General features: G+C 45.5%; 1 protein-coding gene and 1 non-coding gene across 3 annotated transcripts in view; both read left to right on the forward strand.

Annotated features, from left to right (window-relative positions):
* ZNF157 (zinc finger protein 157) overlaps positions 1-21,158 on the forward strand; it is a 47,770-nt gene that overhangs the window by 14,413 nt on the left and 12,199 nt on the right. The window lies entirely within an intron of this gene.
* LOC116812367 (small nucleolar RNA SNORA11) lies at positions 6,140-6,268 on the forward strand. The gene has a single exon (XR_004370668.1). It is a non-coding gene; the product is annotated as a small nucleolar RNA SNORA11 (small nucleolar RNA).

Consider the following 21,158-nt stretch of genomic DNA (forward strand, 5'->3'; position numbering starts at 1 on the left):
AAACCTCTGTCTCCCGGGTTCAAGCGATTCTCCTGCCTCAGCCTCCGAGTAGCTGGGATTACAGGCGTGCGCCACCACGCCCAGCTAATTTTTGTATTTTCAGTAGAGACGGGGTTTTACCGTGTTGGTCAGGCTTGTCTCAGACTCCTGACCCTCATGATCCACGCGCATCGTCCTCCGAAAGTGCTGGGATTACAGGCGTGAGCCACCGCACCCGGCCCAGAACATCTTAAGGGAAAGATCTTGAGGCCCACAAGGTCTTTTCTTGTGGGCAAATTGTGAGGGAGGCATGTAGCCTTTTTTTTGTTTATAGCTGTCTTATTTGGGAATAAAATGTGAAACAGGTTTGCCTAACACCCTTTGACTTAATGATTTTGGAGTCCTGAGATTTATTTTCCTTTACAACCCGAAGTACAGGACTGTGTAACATATGCCAAGAGGAGCACCCCGATGAAGCAGCTGATATGCTTCATATGCAGGCCATGTGGGACTGGCTTTATGGTGCCTATGATATTCACCTGCTGAATATGCCCATTACCCAGGCCATATTCAGCTGTGATTAAGGGGTCTTTTTGCATAGGCAACCCATGTAAACCTACAGCTGCAAAATACAGCAGTAGTCCCAAAAGCCTCATTGAATTTGCTGCCTCACCTTCCCTTCAGGGATCCCACAGCTGCTAATGAAAATATTAAGTTAACGTGAAAATGGGGAGAAGACTAGGGAAGGGTCAAGTCTACCAGCAAAGTGGAAATCTCTCAGTGGCTATTAAGAAATGGGATGGCCGGGCGCAGTGGCTCACGCCTGTAATCCTAGCACTTTGGGAGGCCGAGGTGGGCAGATCACAAGGTCAGGAGTTCGAGACCAGCCTGGCCAATATGGTGAAACCCCATCTCTACTAAAAAATACAAAAAAATTAGCCAGGTGCGGTGGCGGGCGCCTGTAGTCCCAGCTACTCGGGAGGCTGAGGCAGGAGAATTGCTTGAACCCAGGAGGCAGAGGTTGCAGCGAGCTGAGATCACACCACTGCACTCCAGCCTGGGTGACAGAGAAGAGTTAGCATGGTGGTGCACTCATGCCTGTAATTCCAGCTGCTTGTGAAGCTGAGGTGGGAGGATCACTTGAGCTGGGGAGGTCAAGCCTACAGTAAGCCATGATCGCACCACTGCACTCTGGCCTGGGGGACAGAGCGAGACTCTGTCTCAGAAAAAAAAAAAAAAAGACCAAGGGCGAAGGTTCTTTGGCTCCACCCCGGGATGGGGACCCAAAGCTTTATGCACATAAAGTGGGTGGTGAAGAGTAGTTTCTGGGTAAAATGGGAGGAAAAGAGAACTTTCTGGGACTCCTTTACATGGAAGCCTCATACATGAAGGTACCAAAATCCATTAGTGAAGCTGTAACACGGGCTACAACTAGATTGGGAGAATATAGAAATCTAACAGTTGATAGGATTAAGGTGTACATTTGGGTGAAAATTGGAATGTGTTTAAACAGGCTTTGTGGCTGGGTGCGGTTGCTCACCCCCCACCACTTTGGGAGGCCGAGGCGGGTGGATCACTTGAGGTCAGGAGTTCGAGACAAGCCTGGCTAACATGGTGAAACCGTGTCTCTACTGAAAATTAAAAAAAAAAAAATTAGCTGGGTGTGGTGACATGTGCCTGTAGTCCCAGCTTCTCGGGAGGCTGAGGCAGGAGAATCGCTTGAGCCTGGGAGGGGGAAGCTGCAGTGAGCCGAGATCACGCCACTGCACTCCAGCCTAGGCTACAGAGCGAGACAAAGTCTCAAATAAATAAATAAGTTTTTTTTAAAAAATAAAAATAAACAGGTTTTAGCTGAATGTTTTGTGGGAATGGATATTATGACTGACAGGGAATACTTCCCCTAACTAGTATTGTGACACTCAAACCTGTTGATGAAATCCCAGTGGGGGAATGTAAGGGTTGATGGGATTAAGGTGAAAGTTTGGAAAATTTGTAGATTTGAACAGGCTTTATTTGAAATGGTTGCATCTCTTTTACCTCAGTGTATTATGGAGATTGAAATTGTATCTGACTGTGGAATGTTTCCCCTCTCTAGTATTGTAAATTCACCCTTCAACCAGTATTACTTGGACATGCTAAATGGGAACCAGTAAGATTTTCCAAGCCCACGAAGTATAGAATAGAACCTGGGGTGCCGCACAGACTAAGATCGTGCCACTGCAGATTATCTGTACAATAGCCCTTTGTGGAGCAGAGACCGGTGCTTATGGCAAAAGCCTAAGAGCGCCTCCTAGTGGTAACCTGGGACTTTGGACTAGAGAATTTCCAGTTGAGCTTGGATTAGACATTAATTGAAAGTGCCCTTATGATTGAAGGACATAAAATAATTTTGAAACCTAAAATATCCATGATGTCTTGGGTGATGGTGTAACGCTCCAATGGGGAGTGCAGTGCCCAGAGGAGTTCCATAATTACATGGAAATGGTTCGTACAAGAATATGCTGCCAGGGGAGTGTGGAATTAGCGGTTTTCACAACCAGGTAGACTCTTTTCCGCCGGGACTGATGGAGGAGGAGCTGGTCGGTTCTATCATCGATTGGACAATGCTCCAGCTCTCAACTGACCAACAAAAAGATGCTTGGTTTGTGGATGGCAGTTCCAAGGCGAATGGACTGCATCGTGTTTGGATGTCCCAACGGCGTCCATTATAGCAAAAGGACCCAGTTTAGGATTATGTTTAGCATTTACTTGTGATCGCTTTAGTGTTATTCAATTGAGAAGGGTCCTTCTTTGCCTTTCATAATTCTTTGAAGATTTAATTAAATAATGGTATTTAAGTATTTACAAATTTATATTCTTCTCATCACATAAATTGGAATAATGATTACCGCAGCAGATCTGAATAGTCCTACAAGTGAGTATATGGAATATATATTAGTTACCCCAGAGCATGAAAAGAGAGATTCTCATGAGCTAAATATTCACATGATCGATTTTACAGTGTTACTCTAAGTCCACCTAGCATTTCCAGTTGAGCACACCCTTCCTAGGTGAAATGATAGAAAGAATAACAAACTCTTGAGTGCTAGCTCTGTATCAGGTGCTGCCCTAAGCGATTCCACGTGTGTATGTGCATGTGTGTGTGTGTGTGTGTGTGTGTGTGTTTGAGACAGAGTCTTGCTCATGTTGCCTAGGCTGAACTGCAGTGGCACGATCTTGGCTCACTGCAACCTCCGCCTCCCGGGTTCAAGCCATTCTCCTGCTTCAGCCTCCTGAGTAGCTGGGATTACAGGTGCGCGCCAGCATGCCCAGCTAATTTTTGTATTTTTAGTAGAGACGGGATTTCACCATGTTGGCCAGGCTGGTCTCAAACTCCTGACCTCAGGTGATCCACCTGCCTCGGCCTCCCAAAGTGCTGGGATTACAGGTGTGAGCCACTGCACCCGCCGTGATTGCACGTATGAATTCACCCAAATTTCACAGATGACAAGACTGAGGCTCAGAGGAAGGTAGTAACTTAGCCAGAGTAACAGCACGAACGTGAGTCAGAGCCAAGATTCGAACCCAGGCAGCATGGCTCCCACCACCATGTTCTTGCTTGTTCTCTTCTGTGTCCAGGAGATTCCTTCCTACCTGACCTTGTTCTCGACACTCTCTGGTTACTTCTGCGTAGCCACAGTCTAAAGCAGTTATACAACCATCCTAGGTGAGCTATGCATTTTTAAAAATTAAACTTTGATTTTGAGATCACTATCGATTCCCATGCAATTATAGGAATAATACAGAGAGATCCTATGTGTGCTTTATCCAGTTTCCTCCAATGGTAACACCTTCCAGAACAATGGCACAATATCACAACCAGGATGTGGCCATTAACACAACCCCAGGATGTCCCCTGCTGCCCTTTCACAACCACACCTGCTACCCTTGTGCCTGCCATCTATCCCCTCCAGGTTCCTAACCCCGACACTAATCTGTTCTCTATCTCTAGAATGTTGTCATTTCACGAGTGTTATATAAATGAAATTATACAGTATGTGACTTTTTTTTTTTTTTTTTGAGATGGAGTCTTGCTCTGTCACCAGGTTGGAGTGCAGTGGTGTGATCTCCGCTTGCTGCAACCTTTGCCTCCCAGGTTCAAGCAATTCTCCTGCGTCAGCCTCCCAAGTAGCTGGGACCAGAGGCGTGCACCATCACACCCGGCTAATTTTTGTATTTTTAATAGAGATGGAGTTTCACCATGTTGGCCAGGCTGGTCTTGAACTCTGGACCTCAAGTGATCTGCCCATTTCGGCGTCCGGAAGTGCTGGGATTATAGGCGTGAGCCACCCTGCCCGGCTCCCAATTTGCCCCTTATTTATTTGTTATTTATTTGCTTGTTGCCTTTGTTTCCTGTGTATTTTAGGATGCTTCTAAGTATAAATAAATACGTATTAGAATAAAAGGAAGAAAAAAAGAAGAAAATATCAATACAAGTTTTAGAAAGTAGGCATGCCTGTCAGCAATCCTACTGAGCCTACTGAACAAGAAAACTTTGCAGTCTTTTTATTTTTGTTTTTGTTTTTGTTTTTTTTTGAGATGGAGTCTCACTCTGTTGCCCAGGCTGGAGTGCAGTGGTGTGATCTTGGCTCACTGCAACCTCTCTTCAAGCGATTTTGTCCCTCAGCGTCCCAAGTAGCTGGGACTACAGGCGTGCACCACCATGCCCTGCTAATTTTTTTTTTTTTTTTTTGAGTTGGAGTTTCGCTCTTGTTGCCCAGGCTGGAGTGCAGTGGCGCGATCTCAGCTCACTGCAACCTCCGCCTCCCAGATTCAAGTGATTCTCCTGCCTCAGCCTCCCAAGTAGCCTGGGATTACAGGCATGCACCACCATGCCCGGCTAGTTTTGTATTTTTAGTAGAGACGGGGTTTCCCCATGTTGGTCAGGCTAGTCTTGAACTCCTGACCTCAGGTGATCTGCCCACCTTGGCCTTCCAAAGTGCTGGGATTACAGGCATGAGCCACCATGCCCAGCCTGATTTTTGTATTTTTAGTAGACGGGGTTTCACCATATTGGTCAGGGTGGTCTTGAACTCCTGAGCTCAAGTGATCCGCCCATCCCAGCCTCCCAAAGTGCTGGGATTACAGGCGTGAGCCACCATGCCTGGTCCTGAAGTCTTGCTTAATCTGTATATTCTAGGAAGACACAGCAGAGCAGGAACTGCAATCAAGAATTACAATGCCTCAGTCAAGCGCGGTGGCTCACACTTGTAATCTCAGCACTTTGGGAGGCTGAGGTGGTCTCAGGAGTTCCAGACCAGCCTGGCCAATGTAGTGAAACCCCCATCTCTACTAAAAATACAAAAATTAGCCAGGTGTGGTGGCACATGCCTGTAATCCCAGCTACTTGGAAGGCTGAGGCAGGAGAATCACCTGAACACAGGAGGCAGAGTTTGCAGTGAGCTGAGATTGTGCCACTGCACTCCAGCCTGGGTGACAGAGCAAGACTCTGTCTCAAAAAAAAAAAAAAAAAAAAAAAAAGAATTACAATGCTTCTACAGAGGAATCAATAATTCCTTTATAGTGGAGAGTTCCTGATACTTAATTTTTTTTATTACTTTATTATTATTATTTTCTTAGAGACAGGGTCTTGCTTCATCTCCCAGGCTGGAGTGCAGTGGCACAATCATAGCTCATTGCAGTCTCAAACTACTGCACTCAAGTGATCCTCCCACCTAAGCCTCCTGAGTAGCAGGGACTACAGGTGCTTGTCATCACGCCCAGCTAATTTTTTTGATTTTTAGTAGAGATGAGGTCTATGTTGCCCTGGCTGGTCCTGAACTCCTGAGCTCAAGTCATCCTCCTGCCTCAGCCTCCCAAAGTGCTGGGATTCCAGGCCTGAGCCACTGTGCCTGGCTATGTGTGTGTGTGTTTTTTTTTTGAGTCAGAGTCTTCCACCTGAGTCTCCCGAATAGCTGGGACCACAGGCGCACACCAACATGCCTGGCTAATTTTTTAATTTTTATTTTTGTAGAGACAGAGTCTCACTATATTGTCCAGGCTAGTCTTGAACTCCTGGCCTCAAGCACTCCTCCTGCCTTAGCCTCCTGAGTTGGTGGGATTACAGGTGTGAGCCATTGCATGCGGCAGTTCCTAATACTTGAGCGTCAAGAAATCTTCTGGGGTGTGCTCAGAGCAGAGGGCCTGAAGAATGCTTCTTCTGTTTACAACACACCCAATAGGAATCTGGGGTCATTGTGACGAGGGGCACAAAACTTGTGACCTCTCTATGAACAAATGCCCCACATGTGAAAAAAAGAAATCTTTTGTTAAATCTTCATATGGATGATGGAAACAATATTTTCTTTTCTTTTCTTTTCTTTTCTTTTTTGAGATGGAGTCTTGCTCTTTTGTCCAGGCTGGAGTGCAGTGGTGTGATCTCAGCTCACTGCAACCTCCACCTCCCAGGTTCAAGCAATTCTCTTGCCTGAGCCTCTTGAGTAGCTGGGATTACAGGTGCGCACCACCATGCCTGGCTAATTTTTGTATTTTTAGTAGAGACAGGGTTTTACCATGTTGGCCGGGCTGGTCTCGAACTCCTGACCTCAAGTGATCCATCCGCCCTCAGCCTCCCAAAGTGCTGGGAGTACAGGTGTGAACCACCACACCCGGCCAGAAACAATATTTTCAATTGCAACCTTGTCGTAAGTGATATTACAGGTCTTCTGTGGCTGTCTTTTTGAAAAGATTTTTTCATTAATTTTTTTTCTTTTTTTTTTTTTTTTGAGACAGAGTCTTGCTCTGTCGCCCAGGCTGGAGTGCAATGGCAGATCTCAGTTCACTGCGACCTCTGACTCCTGGGTTCTAGCGATTCTCCTGCCTCAGCCTTCCAAGTAGCTGGGAACCATTATTTTTTTTTTCAAGACAGAGTCTTGCTCTGCTGGCCAGGCTCAAGTGCAGTGGCCTGATCACAGCTCACTGCAGCCTCAATCTCCCAAATTCAAGCAGATCTTCCCACCTCAGCCTCTCGACTAGCTGAGACTACAGGCGCACGTCGCCATGCCTAGCTAATTTTTTAATTTCTTGTAGATAGGAGGTCTCCCTATGTTCCCCAGTCTGGTCTCGAACTCCTGGGCTTAAGTGATCCTCCCTCCTTGGTCTCATTCAGTTTTTAAGTAAGATTTAAAAAACTACAGGATGAAGGGCGGGCACAGTGGCTCACGCCTGTAATCCCAGCACTTTGGGAGGCCGAGGTGGGCGGATCACTTGAGGTCAGGAGTTTGAGACCAGCCTGGCCAACTTGGCAAAACCCTGTCTCTACTAAAAATACAAAAATTAGCTGGGTGTAGTGGCACATGCCTGTAGTACCAGCTACTTGGGAGGTTGAGGTGGGAGTATTGCTTGAGTCCAGAAGGTCGGGGCTGCAGTGACTCAAGATCATGCCACTGCACTCCAGCCTGGGCGACAGAGCGAGACTCTGTCTCAAAGAAAAATAACAGGAAGCAGTGGTTATTGCATATTGTACTGCACTTGTCTTGCTACCTCTGAGTAGAATTTACATTCCACGTGTTTTCATCTTTACCATCCTCTTGAATCTTCAGTCTATCTTCTCTTCCTTTTTGATGTCTTCATGCTTTTCCAGCACTCTTTTTCTGGCTGGTTCTATTTTTTTCTGAGTTGGTAGATGATGCACAATTTGAGTTTTCTGATGATTTTGTTCTCAAAGAAGCCTGTGTGGGAGGAGCATTACTAAATAAGGAAGTGCTAGTCAATATCCAGATGACTAGGAATGGATAAACTATTGTTCCCAACAGGGATCCAGTGTCCCCACGGGATGAGCATACCTTGGATATAGTCAGTCTTCCTATCTGTGCCTCAAACTGCTGTGCTGCTTCTTAAGGAGCTTCCAAAGGGAAACTGATTTGTGAAGGGAGAACCATCAAAAATACAGGATTGAATGACTGCAGTAGTGCTTCTTTGTCTTGCATAAGATTTCCTCTTGGGCCGGGCACAGTGGCTCATGCCCGCACAAAATGCCCAGCACTTTGGGAGGCCAAGGCGGGTGGATGACCTGAGGTCGGGAGTTCGAGACCAGCCTCACCAACATGGAGAAACCCCGTCTGTACTAAAAATACAAAATTAGCTGGGTGTGGTGGTGCATGCCTGTAATCCCAGCTACTCAGGAGGCTGAGGCAGGAGAATCACTTGAATCTGGGAGGTGGAGGTTGCAGTGAGCCCAGATTGCGCCATTGCACGCCAGCCTGGGCAACAAGAGCGAAACTCCATCTCAAAAGAAAAAAAGTTTTCCTCTTGAATTCCGTTTCTGCCTGTTTTTAGCAGAGCAGCAGCTTTGGCAGCTTCTCTCTATGTCTCTCTCTCTCTCTCTCTCTCTCTCTCTCTCTCTCTCTCTCTCTATCTCCTCTCTCTCTCCTGGTCTTTGTGAAATGAGCAACACTCTGCGTGATTCCATGCAGTTGTCTGTTTCATATGTCTCTCAGCTGCCCTATATTCTGCCTTTCCTGTTTCTTTGTTCTTACATTCTTTTTGTCAATTGTTCTTGTTTCTTTTTATATACGGCATTTCTCTTTCAGTTTTCCTTCTCAATTTCTCTCTTGATCTCTTTGTTCTTCCACTTACCTTTTCAAGTATTTTGCTTAGTCTTAGTCTGTTCACTCTGACAGTGAGGTTCTTGGTAGGTCTTTGATTTGACCTTCCTCTAAGCTCCCTTTGAGGCAATGACATGCCCTGATCTGTTTCCTCTTGTTTAATATATATGACTTTGTGTCAGGAGAGGTAGGTGGTGTATCACAAAACTCAACATTTCTGCACTGAAAGTTTTCCAAAGTGTTACTGGGTTCAAATGAGGGATGAAACAGTGACTAAACTTTCTGACTGGCTCCCATTTGCAACTCATGTTTCAATTTTTAGTTAGTGCATCTTTTGGTTTACTCTCTTATCTGAAATACTTGGGACCAGAAGTGTTTTGGATTTTTTTTCTTATTTTGGAATGTTTGAGTTATATTCACTGATTCGGGATCCCTAATCTGAAAATCTGAATCCAAAATGCTTTAATGAGCATTTCCTTTGAGCATGATGTTGGCGCTCGAAAGGTTTTGTGTTTTGGAGAATTTCAGATTTTGGATTTTTTCCCCCCCTCTCCTCTTCTGGAAAAAGACAGAGTCTTGTTCTGTCTTGCCCAGGCTGGAGTGCAGTGGCACGATCTCGGCTCACTGCAACCTCTGCCTCCTGGGTTCAAGCAATTCTCCTGTCTCAGCCTCCTGAGTAGCTGGGACTACAGGCATGTGCCACCATACCCAGCTAATTTTGTATTTTTAGTAGAAACTGGGTTTCACCGTGTTGGCCAGGCTGGTCTTGAACTCCTGACCTCAGGTGATCCACTTGCCTTGGCCTCCCAAAGTGCTGGGATTACAGGCATGAGCCACCACGCCTGGCCAAGATTTTGGATTTTTGGATTGGGGATACTGAACCTGTACTGATAATTATATAACCTTTCGAGCGCCAACTTTATGAGAGGGAATCTCACTCTGTCGCCCAGGCTGGAATGCAGTGGTGCAATCTCAGCTCACCACAAGCTCCACTTCCCAGGTTCACGCCATTCTTCTGCCTCAGCCTCCTAAGTAGCTGGGACTACAGGCACCCGCCACCATGCCCAGCTAATTTTTTGTATTTTTAGTAGAGACGGGGTTTCACTGTGTTAGCCAGGATGGTCTTGATCTCCTGAGCTCATGATCCACCTGCCTGGGCCTCCCAAAGTGCTGGGATTACAGGCGTGAGCCACCGTGCCCGGCCCTGAACCTGTATTGATTTTAATAGCAACAGAACTGTTTGAGGATGCTTCTGTCACTTTGTCATCTTCCTAACCTGCAGCCATCTGTGTAGGCTGTTTATCATCAGCTGCCATGACACTATGACAACTGTGATGCTACTCTTGGCCACTGTGATGGCGACCTGAATGGTTCCCTGGAAGTATAGCATCATTCCCCTCTCCTCTTCTGGAAAAAGACACTTGTCATTGAATTTAGGGGCTACCCAGTTAATCCAGAATGATCTCAGCTCAGATCCTTAACTACATCTGCAGAGATCCTTTTTCCAAATAATACCCAGGTAACATTCACTGTGCCCGGGTGTTAGGATGTGGATATATCTTTTGGGGGAGTGCACCATTCAACCCACTATAGTTTGTCCTCTAGCCTCCAAATTTATGTCCATCCCACATGCAAAATACATTCATCCCATCCCAGCATACCCAAAAGTCTTAATGCATTACGGCATCAGTTTCTGCCTGTGGATCTGTGAAACTGGAAAAGAAGTTATCTGTTTCCAAAACTACAATGGTGGAACAGGCATAGGATAGATATTCCCATTCTAAAAGGCAGAAATTGGAAGTCATAAAGGATTCACTGGTCCCAATCAAGTTTGAAACCCAGTAGGGAAAATATCGTTAGATTAAGGCCTGAAAAGTATCCCCTGTTGAGGCTGGGCATGGTGGCTCACGCCTGTAATTCTAGCAATTTAGGAGGCCGAGGCAGGTGGATCCCTGAGGTCAGGAGTTTGAGACCAGCCTGGCCAACATGGTGAAACCCCGTCTCTATTAAAAATACAAAAATTAGCCAGGCATGGTGACGCATGCCTGTAATCCCAGCTTCTCGGGAGGCTGAGGCAGGAGAGTCGCTTGAACATGGGAGGCGGAGGTTGCAGTGAGCCGAGATCCTGCCACTGCACTCCAGCCTGGGGGATAGAGCGAGACTCTGTCTCAAAAAAAAAAAAAAAAAATCTCCTGTTGCTCTGCTCTCTTGGCCTCTGCCTCTCCCATGCCTCTGCACCTGCGGTTCTGCCCTTGGAGTCATTCTTCCTTTTTGTTGCAGGTAGCACATGCTTATAACCAGATAGTTCGATCAGCCCATTTCCTGCCTGTAAAGTTTTGGAAGTCTGACAGCCTTCTGTCATTTTATCTTTTCTGTTTCTTTCTGTTTAAGCTGGCAGTGTTTGTACTGGTATAACATTCCCAAAAGCCTTGTCACTCTCCTGTGTGTGTTCCTATTAGACAAGAAGGCCGTCCACAGAGCTTTCTTGGATAATCTCATTTCTATTCCTGATTCTGCTGAAATGGGGTCATCGGATCCTTGAGTATCACAAAGAGCATGCTTTCCCAACAGTGAATTTTCTTTCTTTTTTTTTCTTTTTGAGACAAGGTTTCACTGTCATCCAGGCTACAGTGTAGTGGCATGATCACAGTTCACTGCAGCCTCAACCTCCTGGGCTCCAGCCCAGCTATCCTCCTGTCTCAGCCTCCCGAATAGCTGGGACTACCAGTGTGAGCTGCCATCCCCACCACCACCCCCCCTTTTTTTTTTTTAGACAAAGTCTTGCTCTGTCGCCCAGGCTGGAGTGATCAAACCATTAAATCATTGACCACTGGTGATCAAGTCAACCTTCAGCCACTCTCCCGTCCCAGGAGGTTGAGTATGGGGCTCAAAGTTCCAACCCCAATCAGGCACTTAGCTAATTCTGTTTATTTTTTGTAGAGATGGGGGTCTCACTTTGTTGCCCAGGCTGGTCTCGAACTCTTTTTCTTTTTTTTTGAGATGGGGCCTCGCACTGTTGCCCAGGCTGAAGTGCAGTGGCACGATCTCGGCTCACTGCAAGCTCCGTCTCCCAGATTCACGCCATTCTCCTGCCTCAGCCTCCCGAGTAGCTGGGACTACAGGCACCTGCCACCACGCCTAGCTAATTTTTTTGTATTTTTAGTAGAGACAGGGTTTCACCATGTTAGCCAGGATGGTCTCGATCTCCTGACCTCGTGATCTGCCCACCTTGGACTCCCAAAGTGCTGGGATTACAGGCATGAGCCACCGCGCCTGGCCCCTCGAACTCTTGAGCTCAAGTGATCCTCCCACCTTGGCCTCCTACAGTGCTGGGATTATAGGCATGAGCCACTGCACCTGGCCAACAGTGAATTTTCTAATTTTAGCATCTTTTACAATCTGGATAGGCTGAGAATCTCCCAAATCATCAAGTGCTGGTTTCTTTTTGCTTAACAGTTTCTTACTCAATGTATCTCTTGTCTCACATTTTTCTGAAAGCTGTAAGAAAAAACCAGGCTGCCCCTTCAAACACGTTGCTCGAAAATCTCTCAGCTAAATAAATACCGAAGTATTTGTGTGGAAAGTACCTCTGGGTATTTCCAGAATAAAATTCTGTTAAGTTTTCTGCCATTATATAACAAGGATGGTTTTTCATCTAGTTTCCAATACCATGTTTCTCATTTCCTTCTGAGTCAAAACTAGAAGCACCTTTAACACTCATATTTCCAACATTTTGTGCAGGATGATGTTTGTATTCTGTAAGATGATAGAAGCTTTCTTAGTTGTGTTACTTCCTTCTGAGCCCTCCTCAGCAGTGTTTTTTTTGTTTGTTTGTTTTGTTCTTTTTTTTGGCAGGATCTCATTCTATTGCTCAGGCTGGATGGAGTACAGTGGTGTGATCTCAGCTCACTGCAGCCTTGACTTCCCAGGCTCAAGTGATCCTCCCACCTCAGCCTCCGGAGTAGCTAGGACCACAGGCATACCCCACCAAGCCTAGCTAATGGCTAATTTTTTAAATTTTTTTTGTAGAGGTGAGATCTCACTATGTTTATTGCTCAGTCTCAAACTCTTGGGCTCAAGCAATCCTCTAACTTTGGCCTCCCAAAGTGCTGGGATTACAGGCATGAGCCACCACCACGGCCAGCCTTGCTTTTATATTTATTCATTTTTGGGGTTTATTAACTCTTTTTCTAGATTTTTGAACATATATATATATATATATGTGTGTGTGTATATATATATATATATTTTTTTTTTTTTTTTTTTTGAGATAGAATCTCATTCTGTTGCCCAGGCTAGAGTGCAGTGGCACAATCTCGGTTCACTGCAACCTCCGCCTCCTGGGTTCAAGCGATTCTCCTTCCTCAGCCTTCCAAGTAGCTGGGACTACAGGTGCCTGCCACCACGCCCAGCTAATTTTTCTATTTTTGGTAGAGACAGAGTTTCACCATGTTGGCCAGGGTAGCCTAGAACTCCTGACCTCAAATGATCTGCCCGCCTTGGCCTCCCAAAGTGCTGGGATTACAGGCGTGAGCCACTGTGCCCTGCTGCAAGCCAATTTCATCTTGGTAGTTAGGATCAGATGCTCCAGCCAATACAGCAACTGCCTTCTTTTCCTGTTGCTTCAGAGGCATGAGAAGCCTCAAGTGGCCGTGTGGCAGTCTGAGCTTCCAGTTCAATGAAATCACTGTTGTGTCTCTTGGTGGAAGCTTTCCTCCTTTTGGAACAGAGACCCCTACACCAGTGGAGCATAAGATCATGAAGATAGGAAATAAACATTTTGCTAGTAGGTTACTAGGGGTAATAGTGAGTAGTGCCATTTGCATTTCTGTTTGTTTTTGTGGGGTTTTTTTGAGACGGAGTCTTGCTCTGTTGCCCAGGCTGGAGTGCAGTGGCATGATCTCAGCTCACTGCAACCTCCGCCACCTGGGTTCAAGTGATTCTCTTGCCTCAGCCTCCTGAGTAGCTGGGAGCCATTTGCATTTTTACCTCCTTGATTCCTGGACCTGTGAATCCTGGCTATGGGAGAAATCGCACCATATATTAAATGCGGATTCAGAGAATATTCAGACTCCTGCAGGACATTGCCCCAGCCCAGCAAGGTATTGCCACCTAGCTGGCACTGTAACTGAGTCTTCAAAAAGCATGGTGAGGAACATGGTGAGACTTGTGAATTCCAAGAGCATGGTCCCATTGCCCCACTCCTTTTGCTGTGAAATAAGTTCCTTGGTCAGAAGCAATGCTTTGTGGAATACCATGATAGTGGATTTCCTTTGTTATATAATTCATTCCTTTACTTTCAGCTATTATTTCTTTTTAAATTTCTTTTTCTTTTTCTTTTTTTTTTGAGAGAGAGTCTTGCTCTGTCTCTCAGGCTGGAGGCTGGAGTGTAGTGGCACAATCTCATCTCAATGCAACCTCCACCTCCTGGGTTCAAGCGATTCTCCTGCCTTTACCTCCCGAGTAGCTGGGATTACAGGCTCATGCCACCACACCCAGCTAATTTTTGTGTGTGTGTGTTTTTTTTAGATGAAGTCTCACTCTTGTCGCCAAGGCTGGAATGCAATGGCGCGATCTTGGTTCACTGCAACCCCTGCCTCCCAGGCCCAAGCGATTCTTCTGCCTCAGCCTCCCGAGTAGCTGGGATTACAGGCGCCTGCCACCATGTCCAGTATTTTTAGTAGAGACACGGTTTCACCATGTTGGCCAGGCTGGTCTCCAACTCCTGACCTCAGGCGATCCGCCCACCTCAGCCTCTCAAAGTGCTGGGATTACAGGAGTGAGCCACCGTACCCGGCCTGTATTTTTTAGTAGAGGCGGGGTTTCGCCATGTTGGCCAGGCTGGTCTCGAACTCATGAGCTCAGGTAATCTGCCCGCCTTGGCCTCCCAAAGTGCTGGGATTACAGGTGTGAGCCACCATGTCCGGCCTATTCTTTCTATTTCTCTTTATTTGTCACTGATTTCTACCCACACACTGTTCTGGTCCAGGTTGCTGGCAGCAATATTGGCCTAGCAAATGCCTCCCCATTGGTCTTTTCCCATTCATATAGCATATGGTTATATTGGTACCAAACTCATGGGGTATCTCAACCACTAGACAGTGCATCTGGATTCACTGTCAACCCCAATTTTGTCAGATGGGGTGAAGGCACAATCTATCTCATTAGGCCCATAGGAATTTTGGCATATATATATTTTAAAGTATAGTTGCAGATTCTTGCTAAGGATCATCTCTGCTTCCAGCACCCACAGTTGTAGCCCTGGTCCTGGAACCATTGCAACAAGCAGTAAGAAAGAAAGTTTAGGTAATATAGGGGAGAATTGTATAGTCATATTAGCATCCTCCCCCATCACCTTTACACCTCATCTCTCAGAAAAGTGGAGGAATCTCGGAATCTATCTAGCAAGAATGTTCCATTGATTCTGCTCATGTTGACTGTGAGCACAAACTTGGGAAGGTGTGTAAGCCAGCTCTTTAGGCCCATGTCTCCTCTCTCTCTCTCTCTCTTTTTGAGACAGGGTTTGGGTCTGTTGCCCAGGCTGCAGTGCAGTGGTGTAACCTTGGCTCATTGCAACCTCAGCCTCCAGGGCTGAAGCAATCCTCCCACTTCAGCCTCCTGAGTAGCTGGGACTACAGCCATACACCATCATGCCTAGTTAATTTTCGTATTTTTTGGTAGAGATGTGGTCTCCCTATGTTGCCCAGGCTGGCCTCAGATTCTTGAGCTCAAGTGATCCTCCCGCCTCAGCCTCCCAAAGTGTTGGTATTAGAGGCATGAGCCACATTGCCCACTTTCTGTTCTCTTTTTTTTTTTTTTTTTGAGACAGAATCTTGCTCTGTCACCCAGCCTGGAGTGCAGTGGCGCAATTTTGGCTCACTACAACCTCTGCCTCCCGGATTTCAGTGATTCTCATGCCTCAGCCTCCCAAGTAGCTGAGACTACAGGTGCGCACCACCACACCCATCTAATTTTTGTATTTTTAGTAGAGATGGTGTTTCATCATGTTGGTCAGGCTGGTCTTGAACTCCTGACTCAGGTGATTTGCCTGCCTGCCTTGGCCTCCCAAAGTGCTGGGATTACAGGCGTGAGCCACCGTGCCTAGCCTTTCCTGTCTCTCTCTCTATTATTATTATTACTATTATTATTATTATTATTATTTTAGAGACAGGGTCTAGCTATGTTGCCAAGGCTTGTCTCAAACTCTTGGGCTCAAGGGATCCTCCCAAGTCGGCCTCCCAAAGTGCTGGGATTATAGGCATGAGCTACTGCACCCAGCGTTTGACAAATGTTTTAATTGTCCATTCCAATTCTGTGCCAAACTACAACTCTGAGGATGACATGCAACATAATATGTCCATTTGGTGTTTTATTTTTTTGCCCATTGTTGGATACTATGCACTGTAAGGTGTGTTCCTTGATCTGAAGAAATGTAACATGGCAGTCTAAATTGGTATAGTATCTTCTGTTTCTTTTCTTTTCTCTTCTTTTCTTTCTTTTTCAAGACAGAGCCTTGCTCTGTAACCAAGGTGGAGAGCAGTAGTGCTATCAGGGCTCACTGCAGCCTCGACCTCCTGGGCTCAGGCGATCCTCCCGCCTCAGCCACCTGAGTAGCTGGAACTACAGGCATGTGCCACCATGCCTGGGTAATTTTTTATATGTTTTGTAGAGATGGATTCTCCCTATGTTCTCCAGGCTGGTCTTGAACTCCTGGCCTAAAGCAGTCCTCCCATCTCGGCCTCCCAAAGTGCTGGGACTATAGGCATGAGACCCTGTGCTCCATCATGAGAGCTGTTCACAGGGTTCCGTCCATGTGGCGGTAGGAGCTGTCAGTTCCTCTGGTGGTTTCAAAGTTGGCCATAGAGGAAATGCTGAATACGATGAGTACTGCCTTGCAATCCTCCAGTAGCATGTTCTCGTATAAACTGTTTCCATTATATTATGGAACTCTTCTGGGCATTGCCTTCTTTATTAGAATGTTTCTCTGACATCACCTAGGACATTATGGGTATTTCAGGTTTCAAGATTATTTTATCTTTCATTCACAAAAAAATCACCATACCACCACATCTGGAAATTCTCTGATCCAAAACCTCAGCCATTGCTGTTGGGTAGCACTCATGGGCTTTTGCCACAATCTTCAGTCTCTATAAATACAAGTTGCAGACATTTTCAAAATCATGTCTGCCCATGGATCTTATATAAGGGCTCAAAAGCATCAAGAGAGCATCTGCTCTTTGCAATTCAGACATAGCCTGCTTAAATATGGCCTTCTTTTGTGTTGTTTAATGGAGGGAAGCTAGCAATATTCTCAGATGTGGAACATGCATCCTGCAAATTACAAGTAACCTGATTAGGTACTGTGTTTCTCGCGTAGTACCAGGGGTAGTAGGCAGTGACAGCAGTTCATTTTTTTCTTGCTTGGGGGATGTTAGGGGTGGATCCTGCCCAGGTTATTCCTAAGAATTTCACCATTTGAGTGGGCCCTTGGATTTTTGTTGCATTTATCAACCACCTCTGTTGGTCATGTATGTCACTATTGTATTTAAGTCAGTCCTAGCTTGCTCTTCAGTTTTTTATTTTTTGAGACAAGGCCTCACTATGTTGCCCAGGCCAGAGCGCAGTGGCCCAATCACAGTTCACTGCGGCCTCCACCTCCCTGCCCCAAGCAAACCTCCCACCTCAGCCTCCGAGGTAGCTAGGACCACGGGTGTGCGCCATCACACCCAATAATTTTTTATATTTGGAGAGACAGGGTCTCACTATGTTGCCCAGGCTGGTCTTGAACTCCTGGGCTCAAGCAGTCCTCCCGCTTTGGCCTCTCAAAGTGCTGGGATTACAGGCAAGAGCCACCATGCCTGACCGAGAACTGTAGCTTTATAGTAAGTGTTGAAATTAGGTATATAAATCCTCTAGCTTTTTTCTTCCTTTTCAAAATTGCTTTGGCTGTTCGAGGCCCTTTTAATTTCCATATGAATTTTAGAAGCAGCTTGTCAATTTCTAATTATTAATTTTGTTTTATTGATTGTGATCAACGTTGTTTGTAATATATGTATCTTAAGGAACCTACCAAAGTTGTTTTCTTTGTGCCCTAGTATTTGACCAAGTTTTGTGAATATTTTATGTGCACGTGAGAAAAAGTATATTCTATATGATCAAGGTGTGGTGTTCAATATATATACATCCAGAAGATCAACCTTACTGATTATGTGGTTTAGGTCTTTTATATTATTACTTATATTTTGTCCATTTAATCTGTCTTATTCTGTGAATGGTATGTTAAAAGTCTACCATTAGAGAATATTTCTATTTCTTCTTTCATTCTTGTAGTTTTCAGCTTATATAGGCTATTGCTGTTACTTTATTGTTTGCATTTGATAAATTTTTTAATTTTTTTTTTTTTTTGGAGTTGGAGTCTCCCTCTGTCGCCCAGGCTGGAGTGCAGTGGCGTGATCTCAGCTCACTGCAAACTCCGCCTCCTGGGTTCATGCCATTCTCTTGTCTCAGCCTCCCGAGTAGCTGGGTCTACAGGCACCCGCCACCATGCCCGGCTAATTTTTGTTTGTAGTTTTAGTAGACATGGGGTTTCACCGTGTTACGCAGGATGGTCTCGATCTCCTGACCTCATGATCCGCCTGTCTTGGCCTCCCAAAGTGCTGGGATTACAGGCATGAGCCACCGTGCCCAGCCTAAAGATTTTTTATGGATTTAGAGGATACAAGTACAGCTTTGTTACATGCATATATTGCAGAGTGGTGAAGTCTGGGCTTTTAGTGTCACCATCATCTGAATAGGGTACATTAAATTGGATGATTAAATAAGCTCCAGGCCGGGCACAGTGGCTCATGCCTGTAATCCTAGCACTTTGGGAGGCCGAGGCGGGTGGATCACCTGAAATCAGGAGTTCGAGACCAGCCTGGCCAACAGGGTGAAACCCTGTAGAGACAGGTGAAACCCCATCTCTACTGAAAATACACACACACACAAAAATTAGCTGGGTGTGGTGGCAGACACCTGTAATCCCAGCTACTAGAGAGGCTGAGGCAGGAGAATCTCTTGGACCCAGGAAACAGAGGTTGCAGTGAGCTGAGATCATGCTACTGCACTCCAGCCTGGGCAACAAGAGTGAAACTCTGTCTTGAAAAACAAACAAAAAAATAAGCTCCAGAGTCTTGTACTATAATACCCCAGTATCTAGTTATTATTATTTTTTGAGACGGGGTCTCACTCTTGTCACCCAGGTTAGAGTGCAGTGGCAGGATCTCGGTTCACTGGAGCCTTGACTGGCTGGGCTCAGGTGATTCTCCCACCTCAGCCTCCTAAGTAGCTGGGACTACAAGTGTGCACCACCACACCCGGCTAATTTATTGTATTTTTAGTAGAGATTGGGTTTTGCCCTGTTGCCTAGGCTTGTCTCGAACTCCTGGGCTCAATTGATCTGCCTGCCTCAGCCTCCCAAAATGCTGGGATACAGGCATGAGCTACCTTGCCTGACCAAGATATTGTTTACTCATTATACAAAAATCCAAAAGTTATATGTTATATCAAGAACCAGGAACATTTCAATTTGAATGAGAAAAAAATCAATGGGTGCCAGCACTGAGATGATACAGAGTCTAGAATTACTTGACAAGGATTTTAAAGCAGCCATCATAAAAATACTTCAACAATTATGAACACACTCAAAACAAACTTTTTTAGAAAGTTTCCATAAAAAAATAGAAATCCCCAGCAAAGAAATAAAAGACATGAAAAGTCGCCAGGCACAGAGGCTCACGCCTGTAATCCCAGCAATTTGTGAGGCCGAGGAGGGCAGATCACTTGAGGTCAGGAGTTGGAGACCAGCATGGCCAACATGGTGAAACCCTGTCTCTACTAAAAATACAAAAATTAGCTGGATGTGGTGGTAAGCGCCTGTAATCCCAGCTACTTGGGAGGCTGAGGCATGAGAATTGCTTGAACCCAGGAGGTGGAGGTTGCAGTGAGCTGAGATGGAGCCACTGCACTGCAGCCTGGGCAACAGAGCCAGACTGTTTGTTTGTTTGTTTGTTTGTTTGTTTGTTTTGAGATAGAGTCTCACTCTGTTGCCTAGGCTGGAGTGCAGTGGCTTGATATCGGCTCACTGCAACCTCCATCTCTCAGGTTCAATCAATTCTGCCACCTCAGCCTCCCTGTAGCTGGGATTACAGGCGCACACCACCATGCCCTGCTAATTTTTGTATTTTTAGTAAAGACGGGATTTCACCATGTTGGCCAGGCTGGTCTCAGACTCCTGACCTCAGGTGATCTGCCCGCTTCGGCCTCCCAAAGTGCTAGGATTACAGGCATGAGCCAACGCACCTGGCAGACAGAGGGAGAATCCATCTGAAACAAACAAACAGCCATAAAAAGTAACCAAATGGAAATTTTAGAACTTAAAAATACAATAATCAAAATGGAAACTCAGAAATGGACTCGACAGCAGAATGCAGATGACAAAGGAATCAATGAACTTAAGCATAGAAAAAACCCCTGCATTATCTATATATAAATGAGTGACTGAATATGATGTTGTGAACCATAACGCCAGTCTAGATATCTAGACTTGGGTTTCAGGTATGGCTTTCTCTAATTCCTAACCAAGTGCCCTGGATATTATTCTTATTCTCTATTGTCTTGACTTTGTTTATTTATTATTTATTTAAAAAAATTTTTTTTAACTTTTATTTTAGGTTTGGGGTACTGTATTAGTCTGTTCTCACACTCCTATAAAGAACAACCTGGGTAGTTTATAAAGAATAGAGGTTTAATTGACTTATGGTTCCACAGGCTGGACAGGCTTCTGCTTCGGGGGAGGACTCAGGAAACTTACAGTTATGGTGGAAAGTGAAGGGGAAGCAAGGCATGTCTCACATGGCAGCAGGAGAGAGAGAGCAAAGGGGGAAGTGCCACACACTAAACAACCAGATCTTGTGAGAACTCAATCACTATCACAAGAAGAAGGGGGAGGCTGGACGTGGTGGCTCACGCCTGTAATCCCAGCACTTTGGGAAGCTGAGGCAGGCGGATCACCTGAGGTCAGGAGTTCGAGACCAGCCTGGCCAACATGATGAAACCACATTTCTACTAAAAATACAAAAAATTAGCTGGGCATGGTGGCATGCACCTGTAATCCCAGCTACTCAGGAGGCTGAGGCAGGAGAATCGCTTGAACCTCAGAGGTGGAGGTTGCAGTGAGCCAAGATCACGCCATTGTACTCCAGCCTCAGCAACAAGAGCAAAACTCTGTCTTGAAAAAAAAAAATGAACAAGGGAGAAATCCACCCCCATGTTCCAATCACTTCCCAGCAGGCCCCTCCTCCAATGGTGAAGATCATAATTCAACATGAGATTTGGATGGGGTCACAGAGCCAAACCACATCAGGAACATGTGCAAGTTTATTAGGCATTTGGTAAATTTTTGTCCAACCCTTTAATTTTAGCCTTTTGCATGACTGTGTTTTAATCATGTCTCTTGTATGCAGCATAATGCTGGGCTTTGCTTTATGAGGCAATATTAAACCCTTTTTATTTTATTTATTTTTTTGATTGTATATGTTTTTATTTTATTACTCA

Source organism: Hylobates moloch, unplaced genomic scaffold (assembly GCF_009828535.3).
Source record: "Hylobates moloch isolate HMO894 unplaced genomic scaffold, HMol_V3 SCAFFOLD_7, whole genome shotgun sequence".
NCBI lineage: Eukaryota > Metazoa > Chordata > Mammalia > Primates > Hylobatidae > Hylobates > Hylobates moloch.